Source organism: Dreissena polymorpha, chromosome 12 (assembly GCF_020536995.1).
Source record: "Dreissena polymorpha isolate Duluth1 chromosome 12, UMN_Dpol_1.0, whole genome shotgun sequence".
Taxonomy (NCBI): Eukaryota; Metazoa; Mollusca; class Bivalvia; order Myida; family Dreissenidae; genus Dreissena; species Dreissena polymorpha.
In genome coordinates, this window is record NC_068366.1 from 41,396,208 (window position 1) to 41,417,073 (window position 20,866).

Below are 20,866 nucleotides of genomic sequence, written 5' to 3' on the forward strand. Positions count from 1 at the left end.
TAAATAATCATATTATATCATTTAATTATGCGAACAAGTTCTAAGTGACAATTCATAAAAAAAAATCTTCATACTTTATTTATTGCAATGATTTGTTGCCTAAACATTGTATTTTTTTAAATTATAATTTAAACTAAATTGTTTAAATAGACCCACTATTAGGTAATTTATAATAATTTATAATAATAACAATTTGTTGTTGTGTGTGTTTCCAACAATCAATGACATGTAGAAAAAAGTTGAATTATTTAAACTAACTTGATTCACAAATAATTTGTTCATTTCTACCTGAAACCTTTTTAAATTTAAATGGTGAGGTTTCTGTCTGATTTGCTATGTTCTATCATCAGGGCCCTCACACTACTTTGGGGGAAGGGGTCTGCAGCCCTTAGGAGGGTGAATTTTCGCGGCGTTTCCCTTTTTGGGGGATTTTTTTACTTACTCTCTCATTATTTCATTTGTACATGTTTGCACTATATTCATTGCATTTTTCAATCGGCGGCAGATTTGATTGATTGAGGGCCCTGATCATATTTGTAAATTTAGTTTATAGATTGGTAGATTTTCGACATACAGTGAAGGTGGTATGTCTTGAGCTTTTCTTAGTATATAGAGCGAACACACACAAAATGCAAGCAACAACAGCATCAATCATAATGCATAATAGAACTTTTTAGAATAATTCTTTATTAAAAAGATGTGAAGAGTCTAATTATCATTAGTGTAGCATATCTGTATGCAGAACCCAAGTAAAAAGGACACAAGTGGGCCGTGGCTATCTCACATTCTCATCATATAATGCCACAAACTGAATGTATAATATTCGGCTTGCATAAAGCACTTTTACTATGCAGAATATTTTAATTTACCACTTACCTACGATTCCACAAAACCATTAACGCCTTCATGTTCAATGATATTACAGTATTTCTTAGGGTCATACAATATAATGTGAATACCATGCAAAAGTAATAAAGCACTGGGCTACATACCTAGTACCATTTGTTCAGAAATAACAAGCTAGTTTGCGTTTCATATCAAACACAGTCATTGTAACAGGTACTTCACATCTCATACACAGACATGTTAAAAATTACTTTAAATTGCATAATTATGGTCATTATAAGTAACAACTTCCCATCTCATAAACACAGTCAAAGAACTTAATACTTCACATCACATAAACACAGTCATGGTACTAATAACTTCCATTCTTATAAACACAGTCATTGTAGTAACTACTTCACATAAAAAACAATCATTAATTACTCTCAGACACTTAAAACAAAATAGTACAAGTTTGTGTCCAATCAATTAGGTCCACAAAAGTATTTCCAAAAGACAGTGGGCCCGTTTCATAAATGTTTGTACGCACATTTTCTTATGTAAGTATACTTACGAACTTCGTAAGAAAATCCGAGTGTTTCATAAAATAATTCTTACGCAACCACCTGCTACGAATGCGTAAGTTCCAATATAAAAGTTACGAATGGTCAAGGGCTGTCGTAGCATTCGCAGATATGGCCGCCTAAGCGAGTGAACGTCTTCACAAATTTTCCTAAATAAAAAAAACGATTTCAAATGCTTTTTTCTTTAAAAGAAGCATGAATTTTCTCTTAAAAATGAAAAAGTCGGTAAATTGTTGGTACATTTTAATGATTTATCTATATAGAGAGCTCAGTTGTTTCCCTTGTTTGCAAAATCGTTCTGAGAAAAACAAGGTCAAGTGTAAACAAAGTTTATTGTAATGTTTCTTTTGAATTACAACTAACCATGCTTTGTAGTACTAGATAAACATTTTCTAAATACAGAAGAGACGATTATTACGAAAGTGACTCCTATATGAAACTGAAAAGGTTAGTTTATAAATCTATGTCAAACTGGAATGTATGGAGCAAACTGGAATACATAGATTATTGATATAGAAGACACGGACATATTTATTGTCACAACTAATTACAACTCTACAATGCAACAAAATCAAAGTTTCCTTTTAGGTATGAAATAACTGGAAGGTTATCTTTATGATTATGTTCAATGCGTCAGTGATTTATTATAAAAGGAATGTTCCAAACAGGAGAAGAACAGCAAAGGTAACTTTCCTTTTGTAAATTAGGTAGATTTTTTTATATTAAATTTACTGATGTGTACAGTAGCTACCAGTGATTTTTTTACTTATAGGGGAATGGTGGCGGGGCCCGTACAATTAAAGGGGAAAAATGCTTTGTTTTTTAGGAAAAGGAGAAAATTAAAATTCACTTTTTTATATGTAATGATATTTATTATATTAATACACATGTTTGTATGAATATAATATTGACAGCTGAATGTCTTTGTACTTTTTCTTAAAATTAAAATATAAATCAATGACTTTTTCAACATTAGTTTCAGACAGTTCAGCCTTCATGCACAGTCTCAGTTTTCTTAGCCATTTTGAGTCTAATTGGGATCTTTTAAATCGATAAAATGGCAAATTTGAGCATTTTTTATCAATAAAATTGATCAAATTGGAATGATTTTATCAATAAATATTGACACAATATAGATACATCTGGCCTTTTCCTGGCCATTTTGGGAGAAAAATGCAATTAATGTGAAAAGTCAACTGATTAATGGGAAAAACTATTTAATATAACTCTTTATAATAATTCTAAATAATATAAATTATAGTTATATACTTTGTTAGTTGTTTATGAAATAAATTTGAGATATATTTATCATGATTATGAGACAGTTCTTTCTAAAAAAAAAAAAAAAAAAAAAAAAAAATTATTTCAATTTTTTTTTACTTCTGGAGGGGATTTTTTTTTTTAAATGGGGGAAAAATATATACTCTTTTTTGAGGGGAATGGGGCCGAATATCGGCCCCGAAATTGCCATAAAAAAAACACTGGCTACAGTATGGTTTTAGAACTATTTAATGTATCGAACAAGTTCTCTAAATAGCTTTAAGTAGCTGTTATTCAGTGGTTGTAGTTCGAGATCTAGATTATTATCACAGCTTTATGTTTTTACTTTAAAATTATCATGTTTCAAATAAAAAACAACATATAGTAAGTTGATACCGTATACGTGTGCTTATAAGACGCCCTCGCTTATAAGACGCACCCCGATTTCGGACTTTATAATCGGTGGATTTAAGACTGACCTGCGTGTAAGACGCGGTCAAATTTTGCCGTTTTCATCGGCCGAAAAATGGCCGAATGTTGAAAAAAATTATAAAGAAAACACATTGAGAATTTTTTTCAAACTCGCGCTGCATACAATTAGTAAATCACGCAAGTCCGAAAAATAAAACAATCAAACAACAAAGTAAATAATATTTGTTTATTTCATGATATATAAGTAGGTTTTAATTTATTTTCAAGTATTATTCATACAGTAAAAATAATTATCAAATTAACACAATTTCTAACAATTGCGTATTTAATCACTTTGCCATAACAATTTCAAACATATTACGTTCGTAATTGATCGTATCAGTCATCTTAAAATCCTTCGAAATCCTCATCATCGCTTTCACCAAACAGTTCGTAGAATTCCTCACTAGTGAGATTGTCATCGTAAACCCAATCGCCGATAGCATCATCATCATCGCAATCACTAACCTTTGCACAGGCCGATAAATCCTCAGATTGATCACGATTTTCCACAAGATCATCAAACAACTCGTCGTCCTGTGTACCATCCATTGAGTTTGAGATCATAAGAGTTACGTTTGCGTTTCATTTTGACGATTCCAGTAGTTGTAATTTGTAAATATAATTGTATTGTCTAAGAGGCAGATATAGATTACCTTGATTATGCAAATGTTACGCCCATTGTCTATAGGTAATGCCTACTTTCATAAAATTAGCCAAACGCGTGATAGAGTGAAATCACAGGTCAAGAAGAAAGCCACCTGTGGATAATTGCATGCGGTCGCTCTTTGCACCCGCTGTCGTGGGTCCCTAATAAATAAGGTGTCATCGGCAAGGGGGTCGTCTGAATGAACGTGTTTATTTAACAATTGACAGTTGCAAACTGGTAACTATTTTCAGAAGACACCCTTATTGCCAATTATGTCTTAATTGACAATTAACAGCGTCGAACAAAGACGATCAGGTGGTACAAATTTGTCAAGAAGCACTTGTAATTGCGTGTTGATTTAACAATAACAGTTTCAAACTGCGAACTGATTTTGCTGTTTTTTTATGCATGTTTGGCATCGTGTCGCCGCTTACACACGTATACTATTATGTCCAATTTATATGACATTTAACGACGTCGCCCTGAGACAATTGGGTGATACAAACTTTTCAAGTATAACCATGGACAATATAACGCCTTACGACCCCAAAATAACAAAATTCTAATAAAAAATAATAGACAACAAAATCAATAACGATACATTTTATTTCAAGTAAATCGGTAACTGAACATAGCGTTCCGATACACGGTACGGGCAAATACAGACTTTAGAGAAAATGCAAATGGCTGCCGCGATGATTCAAAACAATTGACAAGTGTCCAACTTGGCCAGCGTAAGCCCAGTAAACTCGATATTTTGAAAAATTTCGCTTATTTTCACAAGTAACTCGCTTATAAGACGCGACCCCCACTTTAACTTATTAATTTGAGTCTTAAAAATGCGTCTTATAAGCGCACGTATACGGTAGCTAGTTGATATGTATGCAGAAACAAACTATATTTTATGTGATAATTTTGATTGTTTTAGTTGAAAGTTGGTTTTGATTTACTGGTTTTGATTTACTGTAGATCATTTTGCCAATTGCAATTACCAAATAGAATGTAAAATACTAAATATATACTTTGTTCTCTTTTAAAACATACTTTCAGCTAATCTGCATAGATTGCTTTAGCAACAACATTACTGAAATATTTTTTGAAATGCTCAGTTGCTCATAATAAACAAATGTATATGGATCTTCACAGAAAATAAATAAATAAAATTTAATTCATTGAAAAGTTCTTCACATCTTGCTTAATTAACATCATTATGAACAAAACTAAAGGAGGCAATACTCAATTTATTCCTGCATGTTTCCTTATATAAAAAGTTATATTTATCCTTTTCTATATTCATGTTTGCATACAATGAAATTTCAAACATCAAATGTAACAATGAAATTTCAAATATCAAATGTAATACTTTAAAACTTTCGGTATAAGTAAAATATTAAATTGTGTTATATGGCCCTCAGAAATCAGTGCATGGTATTATATAAAAAAAACATTTCAATGTTTTGCTTTTTTTAAAAGATACATTTTAGAATCTCAATAATTGTGTTCAAATCTTTTTCATTAATTGATGTTTAAACACATACACTGTATTGAATAATTATATAAGACTGGTGTATTTATACTGGTTTATAATTTATGACATACCACTTAATTGAAAAGTACAATTTATTTTATTTCAATATTTTGAGTTCATATGGTGTTCAAAATGTTGAAAGAAAACAATGGAGTTATTTAAATAATTTGATTGCCATGCTAGCAAATTGGCTACACAACACAACCAAAAGTATATGTTAATATGTTATTTATTTATGTGTACAAGAAATTGCATTAAAAACTAAAACACACTACATGTACTTATAATTAGTAAGGCATTATTACTCATCAGAATATTTCCTGACAAAAAAGTAATTCAGTTTTAGAAAAAAGATACAAATCACAGAATAGCTTTTCACAATTTGAGATACAATAAAGATGGCTTTGCAAATTTTAGGGCCTTACATTTAACAAGTACTTAATCTCATTAATTAACTTTTGAAATGATGATATGCAAGAACATTTACAAAACTAAGAATACACTTCAAGCGGAATTGTACACAGATTGTCAAAAGGACCATTTTCCAAATTTTAGTAACAGATACAAAATATAAATGAACACTGTAAATCAAGGAGCAAAATACCATTAATAATATAGACTCAAACTAAAAATACTGTTTTTCTTATGAGTTTTCATCATGTGTAATGAATACAATTATAAAGAGTTATGATTGAATAATTCTTAATTATCTTGCTGTTTCTATTAAATTATGTCAAATAACATGGATCAGATAGGCCACGACTTTTTTATACGCCCGTATAAAATACGGGACGTATTATGTGAAACCCCTTGGCGGGCGGCGGGCGGCGGGCGGGCGGCGGGCGGCGGGCGGCGGGCGGAAGGCATCACTTTGTCCGGACTCTAATTCAAATTGTATTCATCCGATCTTCACCAAACTTGGTCAGCAGTTGCATCTAGTTGATATCTAGGCCAAGTTCGAATATGGGTCATGCCGGGTCAAAAACTAGGTCATAGGGTCAATAAGTGCATTTTCAAAGGGGCCACTTTGTCCGGACTCTATTTCAAATTGTATTCATCCGATCTTCACCAAACTTGGTCAGCAGTTGCATCTAGTTGATATCTAGGCCAAGTTCGAATATGGGTCATGCCGGGTCAAAAACTAGGTCATAGGGTCAATAAGTGCATTTTCAAAGGGGCCACTTTGTCCGGACTCTATTTCAAATTGTATTCATCCGATCTTCACCAAACTTGGTCAGCAGTTGCATCTAGTTGATATATAGGCCAAGTTCGAATATGGGTCATGCCGGGTCAAAAACTAGGTCATAGGGTCAATTAGTGCATTTTCAACGGCGCCACTTTGTCCGGACTCTAATTCAAATTGTATTCATCCGATCTTCACCAAATTTGGTCAGAAGTTGTGTCTAGATGATATGTAGGTCAAGTTCAAATATGGGTCATGCCGTGTCAAAAACTAGGTCACGAGGTTACTTAGTGCATTTCAAGCATTTAGCATGGTGTCCGCTCTCTAATTGAAGTAGTTTTCATCTGATCTTCACCTAATTTGGTCAGAAGTTGTGTCTAGATGATATGTAGGTCAAGTTCGAACATGGGTCATGCCGGGTCAAAAACGAGGTCACATAGTGCATTTCAAGCATTAAGCATGTTGTCCGCTCTTTAATTGAAGTAGTTTTCATCTGATCTTCACCAAATTTAGTCAGATGTTACATCTAAGTGATATCTAGGTCAAGTTCAAATATGGGTCATGCCGGGTCAATAACTAGGTCTTGAGGACACTTTCAAGCATTGAGCATGGTGTCCAAAACCTTCGAACGGGCGTATCTTGTGACAGTTTGGCACTCTTGTTTTTTATTGGTTTACAAAATTTTTTTGGAAAATGGTCCATCGGGCGGTCGAAAAAAAAATAAATAAAAAAATCCATTCAATGAATAGAAAAAAAAAATAAAACTAATAACACCAGGCCGCGTGTTCACAAAACAATTTTGCAAATAAAAATCGATTTTAACTGACAGATTTTCATTTTTGCCAATCAATTTCAATGGAAATCCATTTTCAATGACGAGCAAAATCGATTTTCAATTGGAAAAAATGCTTTGTTAACACGGGGCCTGATCAAAGACAACATAACTTTTATAACCTTAACATAGAGACAACAAATCAAATTATGCAAAGAAATACATCTTTATCTTCAAATGCAATGAGCAATTGTAATCAATCCATTAATACATGATATGACTATCTAAATCACCCTATACTATAGCATTTTAATAAAACACAGACGTAGGAACAAAATGAAGAGACTTGCATAATCTCCATATTGTCATCTGACCAAAATACATTATATGACTAGAGCATTTTAATAAACCACAGACGTAGGAACAAAATGAAGAGACGTGCATAATCTCCATATTGTCATCTAACCAGAATACATGTACATGATATGACTACATGTATCTAAATCACTCTTTACTTGAGCATTTTAATAAAACACAGACGTAGGAACAAAATAAAGAGACGTGCATATTAATTCTTCATATTGTCATCTGACCAAAATACATGATATGACTATTTAAATAACTCTATACTAGAGCATCTTAATAAAACACATATGTAGGAACATACTAGAGCATTTTAATTAAACACAGACGTAGGAACAAATTGAAGAGACTTGCATAATCTCCATATTGTCATCTGACCAAAATACATTATATGACTAGAGCATTTTAATAAACCACAGACGTAGGAACAAAATGAAGAGACGTGCATTATCTCCATATTGTCATCTGACCAAAATACATGATATGACTATCTATATCACTCTATACAAGAGCATTTCAATAAAACACAGACGTAGGAACAAAATGAAGAGACGTGTATAATCTCGATATTGTCATCTGACCAAAATGAATATGACTATGTAAATCACTCTATACTAGAGCATTTTAATAAAACACAGACGTAGGAACATACTAGAGCATTTTAATAAAACACAGACCTGGAACAAAATGAAGCGACATGCATAATCTCCATATTGTCATCTGACCAAAATACATTATTAAAATGACTAGAGCATTTTAATAAAACACTGACGTAGGAACAAAATGAAGAGACGTGCATAATCTCCATATTGTCATCTGACCAAAATACATTATATGACTACAGCATTTTAATAAAACACAGATGTAGGAACAAAATGAAGAGACGTGCATGATCTCCATATTGTCATCTGACCAAAATACAAATGACTATCTAAATCACTCTATACAAGAGCATTTTAATAAAACACAGACGTAGGAACAAAATTAAAAGACGTGCATAATCTCCATATTGTCATCTGACCATGTTTCAAGTGCCATGAAAAAGTATGTAGAACTTTTAAAGTTATCGCAGGATTCAGAAAAGTGTGACACTTTTTTAAGTTATCGCAGGATTCAGAAAAGTACAGCATTGTGAGGCCAATATGCAGAGGATGTCTTGAGAGTTTTTAAAGTTATCGCAGGATTCAGAAAAGTGTGACAGGACTGGGTGAGTCACGTAAAATATTGAATATAATATGTATTTTTAAAAACAACTGGTAGCAAGATGAGTTGCAGATAACTGGTCAGTAATCACATTTTAACTAACTCTTTTGACCTGTTAATTCTTTTCAGCTCAATTCAGAAGTGAAAAATGCCCAATTCAAAAGTAAAAAAGACATTAATATCACTTGAAGTCAATGAAAGTCTAGCATTTAAAGTTTTCGTTTTCGATTCATCTTTTGAGCATTTCTTGTAGTGGGCATCTTGCCACTCTCAAGACATCCTCTGCATATCGGCCTCACAATGCTGTACTGCTGTCGAAGCGCTGTGATAGGCTCAACTTCTTCCCCCAAATGTTAGTATCACCACAGTGATAACATATCGGAGGAAAGTTCTGTGTAACTGCTGAAAATATAAAAAATAATACATGTGTATATATTTACTTGATATGGGTAACATACATGTATATAAATGAATCATTTTTCATTTTCAGGTTTAATTAGATCAACCTTACATAACAGGCAGATGCTATACAGAACAATATGCAAAGATTGATTGCTTATTGGCACATAAAATGTTTGTTCCATGTCAACATATTTGACTTTAAAAAACTACTGTATACTTTTTTTTCCAAATAAAGATGAGCTAATTTGTTTCTATACAATATAAAAGTATGCTTTATTTAATAATTGTTTTTATATTTACTATAAAAGAATATTTTAAAATTAATGCTGGTCATAAATCTTATATACCTGAGTAGTATGTTGTCTCTATTTCTGTTTGACAACTCAGTCCCTCACGAACGAACACCTGTTCATGTAGGTCATGTTCTTCAGGGAATATGGCTGACCCACATGTGTAGATGACTGCATCATCCAGAAGTTCGAGTTGTCTGCACTGGTCAACCGTCAGTTTAGTTCTTGAATAGACCACGCGTCTCTTTCTGCAGTCAGCACACAGGATATATCTTCTTGCCTGAGCTGAAAGTTACAGAAAACTTCAAATCAATTCAATGTTTAGAATTCAAAATATTAAGCAAAGGATTCCTTTGGATCGAAGTAGAAAGCTCAGGTAAAAAATCCTGATTTCAGTACGATGTATATACAAATATCTGCTTATGATATTGGAGGAGTATTATTTTTATTCATAGAACAAAAACCTTCAATAATCTGTTATCAAGCTTCGGTCTCAGATAGTTTAATAAGTGCTTAGTAAAATAGTGTTTTTAAGGATTATGACTGAATATTCAAAAGTTATTCTTAGTCTGAGCTGCTTTTATATAGTTTCTTTAATATTAAAATCTAAATAGAAATAAAGAAAAGGAGACAATAGAATTTGATTGAAACCTGCAGACATATGTGATTTGTGGCGCTTGTCTGCTTCGGTCGCCAAAACCTTCCCATCGAGAGATGGTCTGGCCTCGTCAGTTGTGTTCTTTCCAATACACTCAGACAATGGTAGGAAAGAATCGTCATCGCCTTTTGTTGGGTCAGGTAACCACACAAGCTCTGATGTATCAGCACGCCTTGGGGACAGCACACAATACCAACAGTGTTCATCATCACATTTTTTTATCTATATCAAAATAACAAATATGTCAGACATGCATTTTAAATTAAGAGTGACTGTATGATTGATTTTAAGAGACATTAAACAACATAGAATGTCCTTTGCATAAAAGCATTATGGTCTATAAAATATAGTATATTTAATACAGTATATAAAATATTACATGGCCAAGAGGGTTTCAGTAAAGATGTCTCCTTGAGGAATTTACAATTTTACTGAAACCCCTCAGCGATGTAACATTTATTTTATCACACCGAGAAATATCTATTTAAGTTAAAAGTAAGTTAAATACAGTTTGTTCGTAAACTAATCATGTGATTAAAAAAACACTGCACACGCTAAAGTTATAAAATAATCATCTATAATCTCTATAAACTATATAAACAGCGATATGGGACAGTGTTTATTTAAAGATAAATGGGCAAGTGCAAATCGTTTTTTGCTATAGCAGCGAGGAACAGTAAATTTTGTATTTAAGTAAATTGCTGGCCTGGAGTGTAAGAGTAAAAAATGTCCCACTTGCGCTAATGAGAAATTAACATTGTGAATAAACTTGAGATTTAATAATCCCAACTGTCAACTTCAGTGCTTTGTACAATAATTTAACAGTTGAACTGTATATGCAGTTAAACTTTTATGTGTTTAAACACCTAAACTAACAACAGCTATTGCTGCAAAAATATATACACACCTGAAATGTGTAATTTCGTTTCCTGCAGTGTGCGTTAAAGAACGCCTTCAGACGTGGTGGAGCCTTGTCGAGATCTTTACAGGCTGTTACAGGGCTGGATTCTTCTGCATCATGATCATTGAAGATTTCAAGGCACTCCATCATCTGTTCTATCTCACCATCTGATGCAGCATCATGGGCAACAACATTTTCATGATTTTTCTTTAGCTGGCTAAACCTCTGCTTAAGAAGTGCTAAAACTGGGTTTAATGATTCAATGAGACTTTGCTTCAACTCCTCCGTCCTCTCTGCTGCATTTCTCAGCTTCTTCAGTGATGTAAGTGATTTTGTTCTATATTCCAGAACATCTGTCATAGGGCTTCTTTCAAGAGCAACATTCTGCAGTGCTAAATTCAAAAGGCTCATACACCTTTCAGCAGGATTATTGTAACTCTGACAAGGAGCTGTGCGCACAGCTATTAGCATGTCAATGTCCAAACTCACAAACATAGCAATATACGCCAGTTGAACACTCCAGTATGTTGTACGATGATCTGGCACCCCATCAGTGTATACAAATAACCTAGGTTTGTTCAGTGAGACACCATCATCACTTTCTGTTTCCCTAAGAATTTTTACAGTTTCTGTTGTGTGCCTTGCTGCTGATGAAGGGCTGAAGACTTTGTCTTTTACCACAACATGAATCTGGCCATTATAATAGCTGTCTTTTGAATCTTCTGGAATATGCACCTTGAACAGAACTGATGGAACAGCTCCATGGACATGGAAATCATGGTCCAATGATGCCAGCTTGGCAGCAACTGGCACCAATGACTTATTGTGTGCCCTAACTCCAGTGGACACTGGTTTCCCAGGCTCTCCTATTGGCACGACACTTTTGTCATCCAAGCAGATGAACACTGATTCATCACGTAGGTTTGAAGCCATCTCCTTCATCATGGTGTACTGATGGAAAGCAAAATTTGCATCTGGATGTTTTGCTCTGATGATTCTCTGCTGCACTGCAAACTTGACATTGAACCGGCCCGTATAGCACATTGCGCTTCGTGTGTAAGCATTCGAAGGCCAGAAGTTAAACTGAACCCAAGATTTTGACGGAATGGATGCATCTTTTGGCAAATCTTTTGCCACAGTCTCAATAAAATTTTCAACACTAATAGCGACTGGCATGTACAGCTTGTCCCCATGTCTCCTTTCATCTACAACACCAATATTGTCTAAATGAGAGCTCATTAAATCCCAAAATGGAACAAGTCTAGTGTCCTTTGGTCTGCCATTATTTTTTCTCAAGTCGTACAATAGTTCAGTACTGTCAGAGTTCAAAAGAAACTCTGTAACCCTATTGTTAACTTCTTCTTGATGTCGTCTTTCTGCAGCAGTATCGTCTTCTGTCAAAAACCTATACATGTGACGCAAAACAGCAGGTTTGGGTCCACATTTGGAGTACTTCAAGAAGAACGATTTTCTCATACCACGAGTGGAAAACTTCGGCAGATCATGTTTTATAGCAGTAACAGCTTGAAGATCACCGTCTGGGTCAGCTGGACTCTTCCAGATGAAGGTATAGTTACCTATATAGTTACCATACTTGTGACTGTAAAGTTTTGTCTGGAATGGTAACTGCAGTGCAGCTAACCACTTCTTCTTGTCATAAGCATCTTCTGGCTCAAAGTCATGGAGGAAAAGTGGCTCAAAGTCCTTTAGCAGTTTTATGGACTCGTACACTTTTGTATACTGCTCACTTAATTCACCATCAGAACACACCTGCACATCACGCATTACATTACTGTCATCCAATGATCTCACCGGCTCATTTAGTTGTCTGTTTGCTGCTGATCTTTGGACCTGTTGCTTTAAGAAATCTGCATACTTTATCATGGAAGATGTAAGTTTCTCACACTTAACTCGAAAGTTTGCAAATTGTTTGTTCAGGAAATAGCCACAAGATGTCATAGCTACCATGCTAGCAATTTTTTCGTCCAGTTTTTCAACAAGGACCTGGAAACAAAAATAATTTCTATAAATAAATGATCATATTACACTTTCTTGTTGTTTATACGTTTTATCAATTGACATTGAAATGCTTTAGGCCTCAGAGCAAAACTAATTTCTCTATTTTTATCTTTGACAAACATTCTAACTAAGTTTCATCAAGACTTTGTTCATCAACATGGCCTCAAAAGTGGATTTTGCTCCTCCGATAGGATTGTCAAAACAAATATTCTATTTAAGTTTTATCAAGATCTAATTATAACAAGGCCTGTTTGTAAAACATGCATGCCCCCCATATGGGCTGTCCGTTGTAGCGGCAGCCATTGTGTGAATACGATTTTTGTCACTGTGACCTTGACCTTTGACCTAGTGACCTCAAAATCAATAGGGGTCATCTGCGAGTCATGATCAATGTACCTATGAAGTTTCATGATCCTAGGCCCAAGCGTTCTTGAGTTATCGTCTGACAACCACCTGGTGGACGGACCGACAGACCGACCGACCGACATCAGCAAAGCAATATACCCCCTCTTCTTCGAAGGGGGGCATAAATATGGCCTTTAGGGTTGTAACAAAGTTTTTCTACAATTGGCTGCGTGACTTATTTTAATACTAAAACCAATGCAAAATTAAATGTTCCTCTGACATTATTAAACAAGAGCGATTGGTTATCACATGTGTCGCATGATGGTAACAATTTAACAGTTGTATACCTTTAAAACTAAGCACTTTTAATGATACACTTCATTGTGCTTTATCACTATATCAAGTTTCAAGTTGGCATCTTCAATACTCCAAGAGATATGCTCTGGAAACGATTTTCAAACAATATGAGATAACTCAAAAATGGGACCACTTCCCCTCATTGAGCTTTATCCCTTTATCAAGTTTCCAATTGGTATCTACATTAGTTTGACAGTTATGCTCAGGAAATGATTTGTGACGGACGGACAGACGACGGAGACGTGATCCATATATGTCGCAACTACTCTGTAGCAGGCGACGCAATAAAAACTCGTACCTTGGGCTCTTTTCTCTTTTGAGACCTCCAGTCGTTGAACCCACTTAATTTTTCAAACTCCGGATAGTTTATGGACCTTGCTTTAAGTTTCTCCCAGTGTGGGTCCAGATACCATAGTGTCTCGGCTAAGGTACTAACTATCATCTTTCCTGTTGTGTCCACCTGGATAAAATATTTTACATTAGCAATTCAAAATGCCTTTTATACTACAATTAATGGACAGTATTCTAGCCATCTAAATGTTCTTAAAGTTTTTGTAGGTTTAAAATAGGCCTATTAAACAAATTACAATTTAATTCAAACTAGCACCAAATAAATTATTTACTAATGTTCAGTACTTCTAAATACTTTTTAAAGTGGTCATGTTTGCTTTCCTTGAATACTGTTGAGGCAAAAATGATATATATAAAATCAAATCCTTAGAAACAATTACTTAAACCAACCTGCATTGGTGTAAACCTAACATCATTTTGTGCCAGGATTAAAAGCACCTCATTGTAAAGTTTATCTTTGGAGTTTTGGACCGGTCTGAAATGTACATATATATAGAATCTGGCACGAGTTGTCACATCATACCATATTTTATTAAACGAGTGCAGGAATTTTATTAGTAAACGAGCATTTAGTGAGCTTACTTACGAATCTCCTGGACGAGTTAAATAAAATTTGGTATGATATGACAACAAGTGTCAGATCTTTTTATCACATGCTTTTAAATGAGCAAATTCAATATTAAAATATTTATGCAAACAATGATAAATCCCGAATGTTGTTTACAGTTTGTGACATCATTTGACATTGCAACGTCATGTCAGCAAAATAACAAAATGCGATTGGGCAATAAACGAAAAACCAAGCCAATGAAAACGCTTCAAGTATATTACACATATGTAAGATAAAAATTTATGTAATGGTTATATTACATGGGAAACAGGGTAAGGCATGTGATGTATATGCAAAATAAAAGGGTACACATTTCATATTAATGTTTAAGAATAAATTTATCATACTAATGAAATGTTGTCATGATTTTGAAGCACTTCATTCATAAGGAATAAGGAATAAATGAAATAAAAACAATATGTTCAATAAACATTATTAAAATAGATCTTTTTTAAACCAGCCCCAGGCCATTCTGAAAAAAAAGGTAAGAAAATTAGTGTGTCTTTATATATTTTAGGAATATGCAGTGAAATTAGAAAGGTTTTAAAACAAAAAAGAGGAAATCAGCTGAAAAGAGAAAGAATCACACCCCTGAAGGAGAGTAGCAAGCAGACATTAGTATCAGAGTGTCTGTTCGGAACAGACGAGCTAACAAGACTAATTGTTAAGCCTACTTATTATTAAGCCACTACATGAACAACATACCTATTCTTTCCTGAAAAAAGATTTTTGAAAACATGTATAATAAATTTGAAACAAAAATTTAAAAATCCCATTTATAACTTTTAACGGTATTGACTTTAGAGGGACTGTCACCACAAACAACGAAAAAAGTTATAAAATATTTTTTTACAATTTTAAATTAAGTTTATATTGATTAAAATATCATGACTTGTATATTTAATACATTACTTGAAAAGGTTGATAAGTTTTCATATTTTCAGTATATTCGGTAAAACAATTTTACTGGGTACAGGTACCAGGTATTATAAACTACCTGTTAACAATAAATAACGCAAGTAGATTGATCATCATCGTCACGTGGTAAATCCAGGAATGCAAATGTGCATGCGTAGTGACTTGTATATATTTTATATATAAATGATCAATCTACTTTTATTATTTATTATGTGTATATCGTTATGTCACCTATTTTCATGATGCACTTTCTATTTCACATCACAAAATTTTATTACCGAATCGAATATACTGAAAATATGAACTTTTTTCAAGACATGTATTAATATACCAGTTGTGATATTTTAATCAATATATTAACCCTTAAAGCGCTGGAGCTGAATTTTAAAGGCCTTTGCAAACAGTTTGGATCCAGATGAGACGCCACAGAACGTGGCGTCTCATCAGGATCCAAACTGTTTGCTATTCTGATAGTATTCTTTGAAAAAAATCGAAGAAAATGCTAATTTTAGAAATTCTGCAGACGACATTTTTGCAGACGACAAATTTCCCAGCATGCAAAGGGTTAAACTAATAATTGTAAAAAAATACTGTATTTTAGAATTTTTCTTTTTTCGTCGTTTGTGGTTGACGGTCCCTTTTAATAAATACTGAACCAAAGTTAATTTTAAAATATATAAAATGTTTTTATAAGTTTATAGCTAGTTTATAATAATTACAACATATTATTAAATCGTGCTTCTTCACAGCACTTTTTCACATGGCATAAGAAATCATACTAATAATTTGAAAATCCAAAGAAAACCAACTTCCCTGTAAATTAATAGATTTCCTTTATTAATACAAAGACAAAGTAAATATTGTTTATACCTTTCCTTTGGCAGCTTTGTGTACGACTTTCTAGCACCCAACAGTATGTCGAACACGTTTTCCTTTTCCTTGCCATCATCTTGTTGCTTGGATTCCTCTTTAATATATTATAAACATATTAAATGAAATAATACTAGTATTACTTTAAAATGGCCTGTTTCACCAAGAAAATATATAACCTGGTAAGAACCAAGGTGGGTCCTGCAGAGGCATCAATTATATTAACAATGGAAAGATCCGTTCCAGTTTAATTCGTTGTGATTGTGAGGACTTTCCTTCGACAGTGTCTGGCCAGCTCAGTTGGCAGAGCTATGGACTAGTGTACTGGGGGTCTTGGGTTTTAGTAAATGTCCGACAAACTCCTCTCTTTGTTTATACTTCAAGTTTTAATTTACTCTAATTTCTTTTAGGTCGATTATGCAACAAGTTATAACACTTGAACATTAGATTAATCACTCTTGACCGCTTTTAAATATTTCACTCCTCCATAATAATATTATTAATATGTACTTATATCAGTTAATTACTCAAACTCAAATGTATGAAGAAATTTATATTTCACTGTTGACATTGAACGACGGAATAAAATTTAAACTGTTACCTTGTTTGTAAAGCTCCACAAACAAGAATTTGTAACCAATTTGTCTGGGTTACTGGGCTACCAGTAAAAATATTTGGTAGCCCATACAATTTACCTACAAAATAATAAGAGGCAAGTTTTCATCTTTATTTTATTTATCATTTATATACACATTATACAACAAGTAGTCTGATGTGACATGCAGTAGACATAACAAATCACTTATCAACAGTATCAAACAGTGACACAATGATTTCATTAAAAAAAAGATAGGTAAAAAATGAACCAATTTGTGCACATGTCCCTTAAATATTGAAACCCCTAAGATGTTAGCATACCGGTATTATTGATATTATTTTGATTACAATAACAACAGAACCAACATTAAATGGGTCAAACACTCAATTTTATGCATCACTTATTGAAGTAAAAAATATGCGATATCAGAGACGTAGTTATCTACGTCTCTGGCGATATGTTATGGCATTGATACATCTTATTAGCACATTTTGGTTACTCATAGAAGACATAGCAATACAAATCTTATATATCAGGTTTTTATTTTGTTGTTATAAAATTAAAAAATAACGGTTTATACAAATACTACTATAAAGAAAAAATAATTTTCAATCGTTTCAGTTTTTACTGTTATAATGAAATTTCAGCATGTACATGAAAATGTTCTCTACTTTATATTTTGGGTTTTAATTTCTATTGTTAGAATTAAAATTCACAAATTTTCTCATTAAGAAAAGTACATGGCAATCTTGATCTCTGACAAGCTCTCTATGTCCACAAGAGACACAGAAACTACCTTGATTGATTCCACATCAAGATTTCTTTAAAAAAATGGACATAAAATGTACCAGTGCAAAAATGTAATGTATCCTTAATTAATTTGAAATAAAACAAAACTGTCAGTCATGATTGAATCTCTTATGGCTGCTAATCATCAGGATGCACCAAACTTGAGCATGTACCAGTTACTATATTAATTTACATATGTTATGAAATCTTTGTCTTCAATGGGTTACCTACACATGCAAATTATTAATTAAAACTTCCTATTAAAAGTAACATAACATTCAAACTTAAAATATTGTTTTTGTTTGTATTTTGGTACTGTTCAGATGCCTATGAATTAACACAATTGAAGTTACAAAGTATTGTAAATGGGTATGAAATCTAATAATGATAACAGTCACTACCAGTATATACAAAACATAAGTTATTACATATACAGTTGAATAATCAGTTGCCCAAGTAAGTCATAACTTCTTTCACCCAGGATGCATCTGCGTAAGTAGTTAATGAATCCTCTTTATTTACTTCATGACATATCTGTTCTATACTGAAATACAAACACACATTTCATTACTATCATTCATCCATAATCAGGGGCTGATCCAGGATTTCTGCATTTCTGGTTAGGGGGGGGGCAGGATATTGAAAGATTTGCTGGGGGTCTTGCGGGCTGCTAGGGCCCCTGGTGGGTGCAAGGCAAATCCCTGCTAGGGGTTCCAGGGGGGGGAGGGTGGGGGGAGGCTCCCCGGAAGCTCCACGATTTTAGTGATTATGAATGCTTTGACAACCACTATTCGAGCATGTCACGCCTTAAAAAAAAAGTGCATAGTTTATACGTTTTACAGATGGATATAGCCGGAAGAAATACTATAAAGAAGAACACACTAACCGTTATCAGGCTAGTCGCGAATACAGCAAGGAGGGGGAGATCATGAAAACAATTTTTGTACCTACAGCAAGGTAATGACCAAGATGAAGACGAGATTTTATTTCACTGATTCGTTATAGATCTATCACTCAATTGCACAGAGTATAATACATAGTCCAAAACTCTCTTACAGTCTCACAGTCAGCTAAAACTTGCTTTGATTTCATTTCAATCTCACTTAACTGTCCACCAGTGGGTTTAGTGTGTATTGTTATGTATGAAAAAGCAGAAAATGAGTTTAAATAGGTGATTTAGATCTAGTTTAGTGTGAAACATCAAATTAATTGACTTTACCTTGGCGATTTTGGGGGGGGGGGCATACGCCGTGATGAATAAATGATTTTATAAAGAAAATAAAAAGATAACATTTCACTTTTTTGCAGAATTTAAGTATAATTTCCTGAAATAAAACATCATATAAAAATCTTACTTTTTACAAAATATTTTATAAATCAGAAAATATGTCTTACCAAAGCATAATGAAATTATTTTTGAATTTAACAAAGTTGTGTCCAATTTGCAACACACACACAAGTAAGTAACATTGATTTGTCATTGTCGGTTTGGGTACTACTTTAATGTACCACGGGTACCCTTCAGTATACTTAAATGTATTCCGGGTACGAAAAATATACTGAAACGTACCAGCAAAATCTAACACTAAATCGGTCCTTATCGGTTATTTTTTCTTTTAAATTTGTTCATATTAATGTCAATATTCTGTAAACTGGCCTCTATATTATTGACACTCCTACTCCAACAAGCATGTTTAGGAAGGCTTTGTTCAAAGAGAATATTGTTTTTGTATTCTTGTGTGGGCTTTACAATATCTGATTTTTGGCGGAAATAAAACTCGGGTATAGTCTAAATTGGCTGTGTACATGTTAGCATCTTTTTCGTACCCGGGGTACATGTAAGTGTACTTAAGAGTACCTGAAGTACATTTAAGTAGTACCCGGGCCGACAATGACCAATTGAGCATAAGTAACAGTCTATCTATTTTATCTTAGTTCAATATCTTAACAGAAGTGACGAAAAATAAACACAAATTTAAACATTAACCCATTTATGCCTAGTGGACTCTCCCATCCTTCTAAATTGGATCAGTTTCTTTCCGAGTTAGGAATGTCTAGCATATTTATTTCTATGTTTCAAATATTTCTTTCAGCGTAGACCCAGATGAGACGCCTCATCATGCGGCGTCTCATCTGCATCTACGCTGTTTGCCAAGGCCTTTTTTCTAGACGCTAGGCACAAATGCGTTAATATACTTAAAGCAGCTGTTATTGATTTAAATCAATACAAAATGTATTCATATGTGAAGTTTTGACAAAATAGCTGAAACATCCATATATCTTTACTTATATTACCATCTGACATATAAACAAAGTTAGTATTACAACTTAAATGCTATAGAATTCCATTTTAAAATTATAAGAAAATTACAATTTAGCCAGTCTTAACATTTATTTACCTTCCAAAACAAATAATGGATGTCAATGTTTACAAATGCGATTTTTATCACAATGTCATGCAGATAACTTTACCTGATGTGGAATACCATCTTCTCAATGAACTTATGAAGATATTCTACATCTCGATCGATTCCGTTGTAAATCCGGGAAAATATATCCAATGCTGACAACAGTACTTTCAGCATTATACTCTACGTGATTTTAACGCCAATAACAGATCTAGTGTATTTGAATATCAACAAAGGAAAATAAAATATATGCGTAATCATGAGGCTTTATTGACTTTCGCATATTCGTAGACTTATAATCTGACAGATGGCGCCAAAGTATAGTGTAACATCTATTCAAACCTTCAATTGAAGAACGTAGACTGGTTTAACGTTTGTAAGATGCGTAAAAATTCTTAAGTTTGCGAACGTGTTTATGAAACGTTCGTAAGAATTGGCGTAAGAACGTTCGTACGTAAGAATCGCAGAATTCTTACAAACAACTTAAGAATTGTTTATGAAACGGGGCCATT

The 20,866-nt window shown here is 33.4% G+C and overlaps 1 protein-coding gene and 1 long non-coding RNA gene across 5 annotated transcripts in view; one reads left to right on the plus strand and one right to left on the minus strand.

Annotated features, from left to right (window-relative positions):
- LOC127852880 (uncharacterized) overlaps nt 1–20,866 on the plus strand; it is a 240,960-nt gene that overhangs the window by 118,263 nt on the left and 101,831 nt on the right. The window lies entirely within an intron of this gene.
- Nucleotides 18,233–20,538, minus strand: LOC127852893 (uncharacterized). Its single transcript, XR_008036349.1, has 2 exons — nt 20,419–20,538; nt 18,233–18,490 (listed from the first exon to the last, which is right to left on the minus strand). It is a non-coding gene; the product is annotated as an uncharacterized LOC127852893 (long non-coding RNA).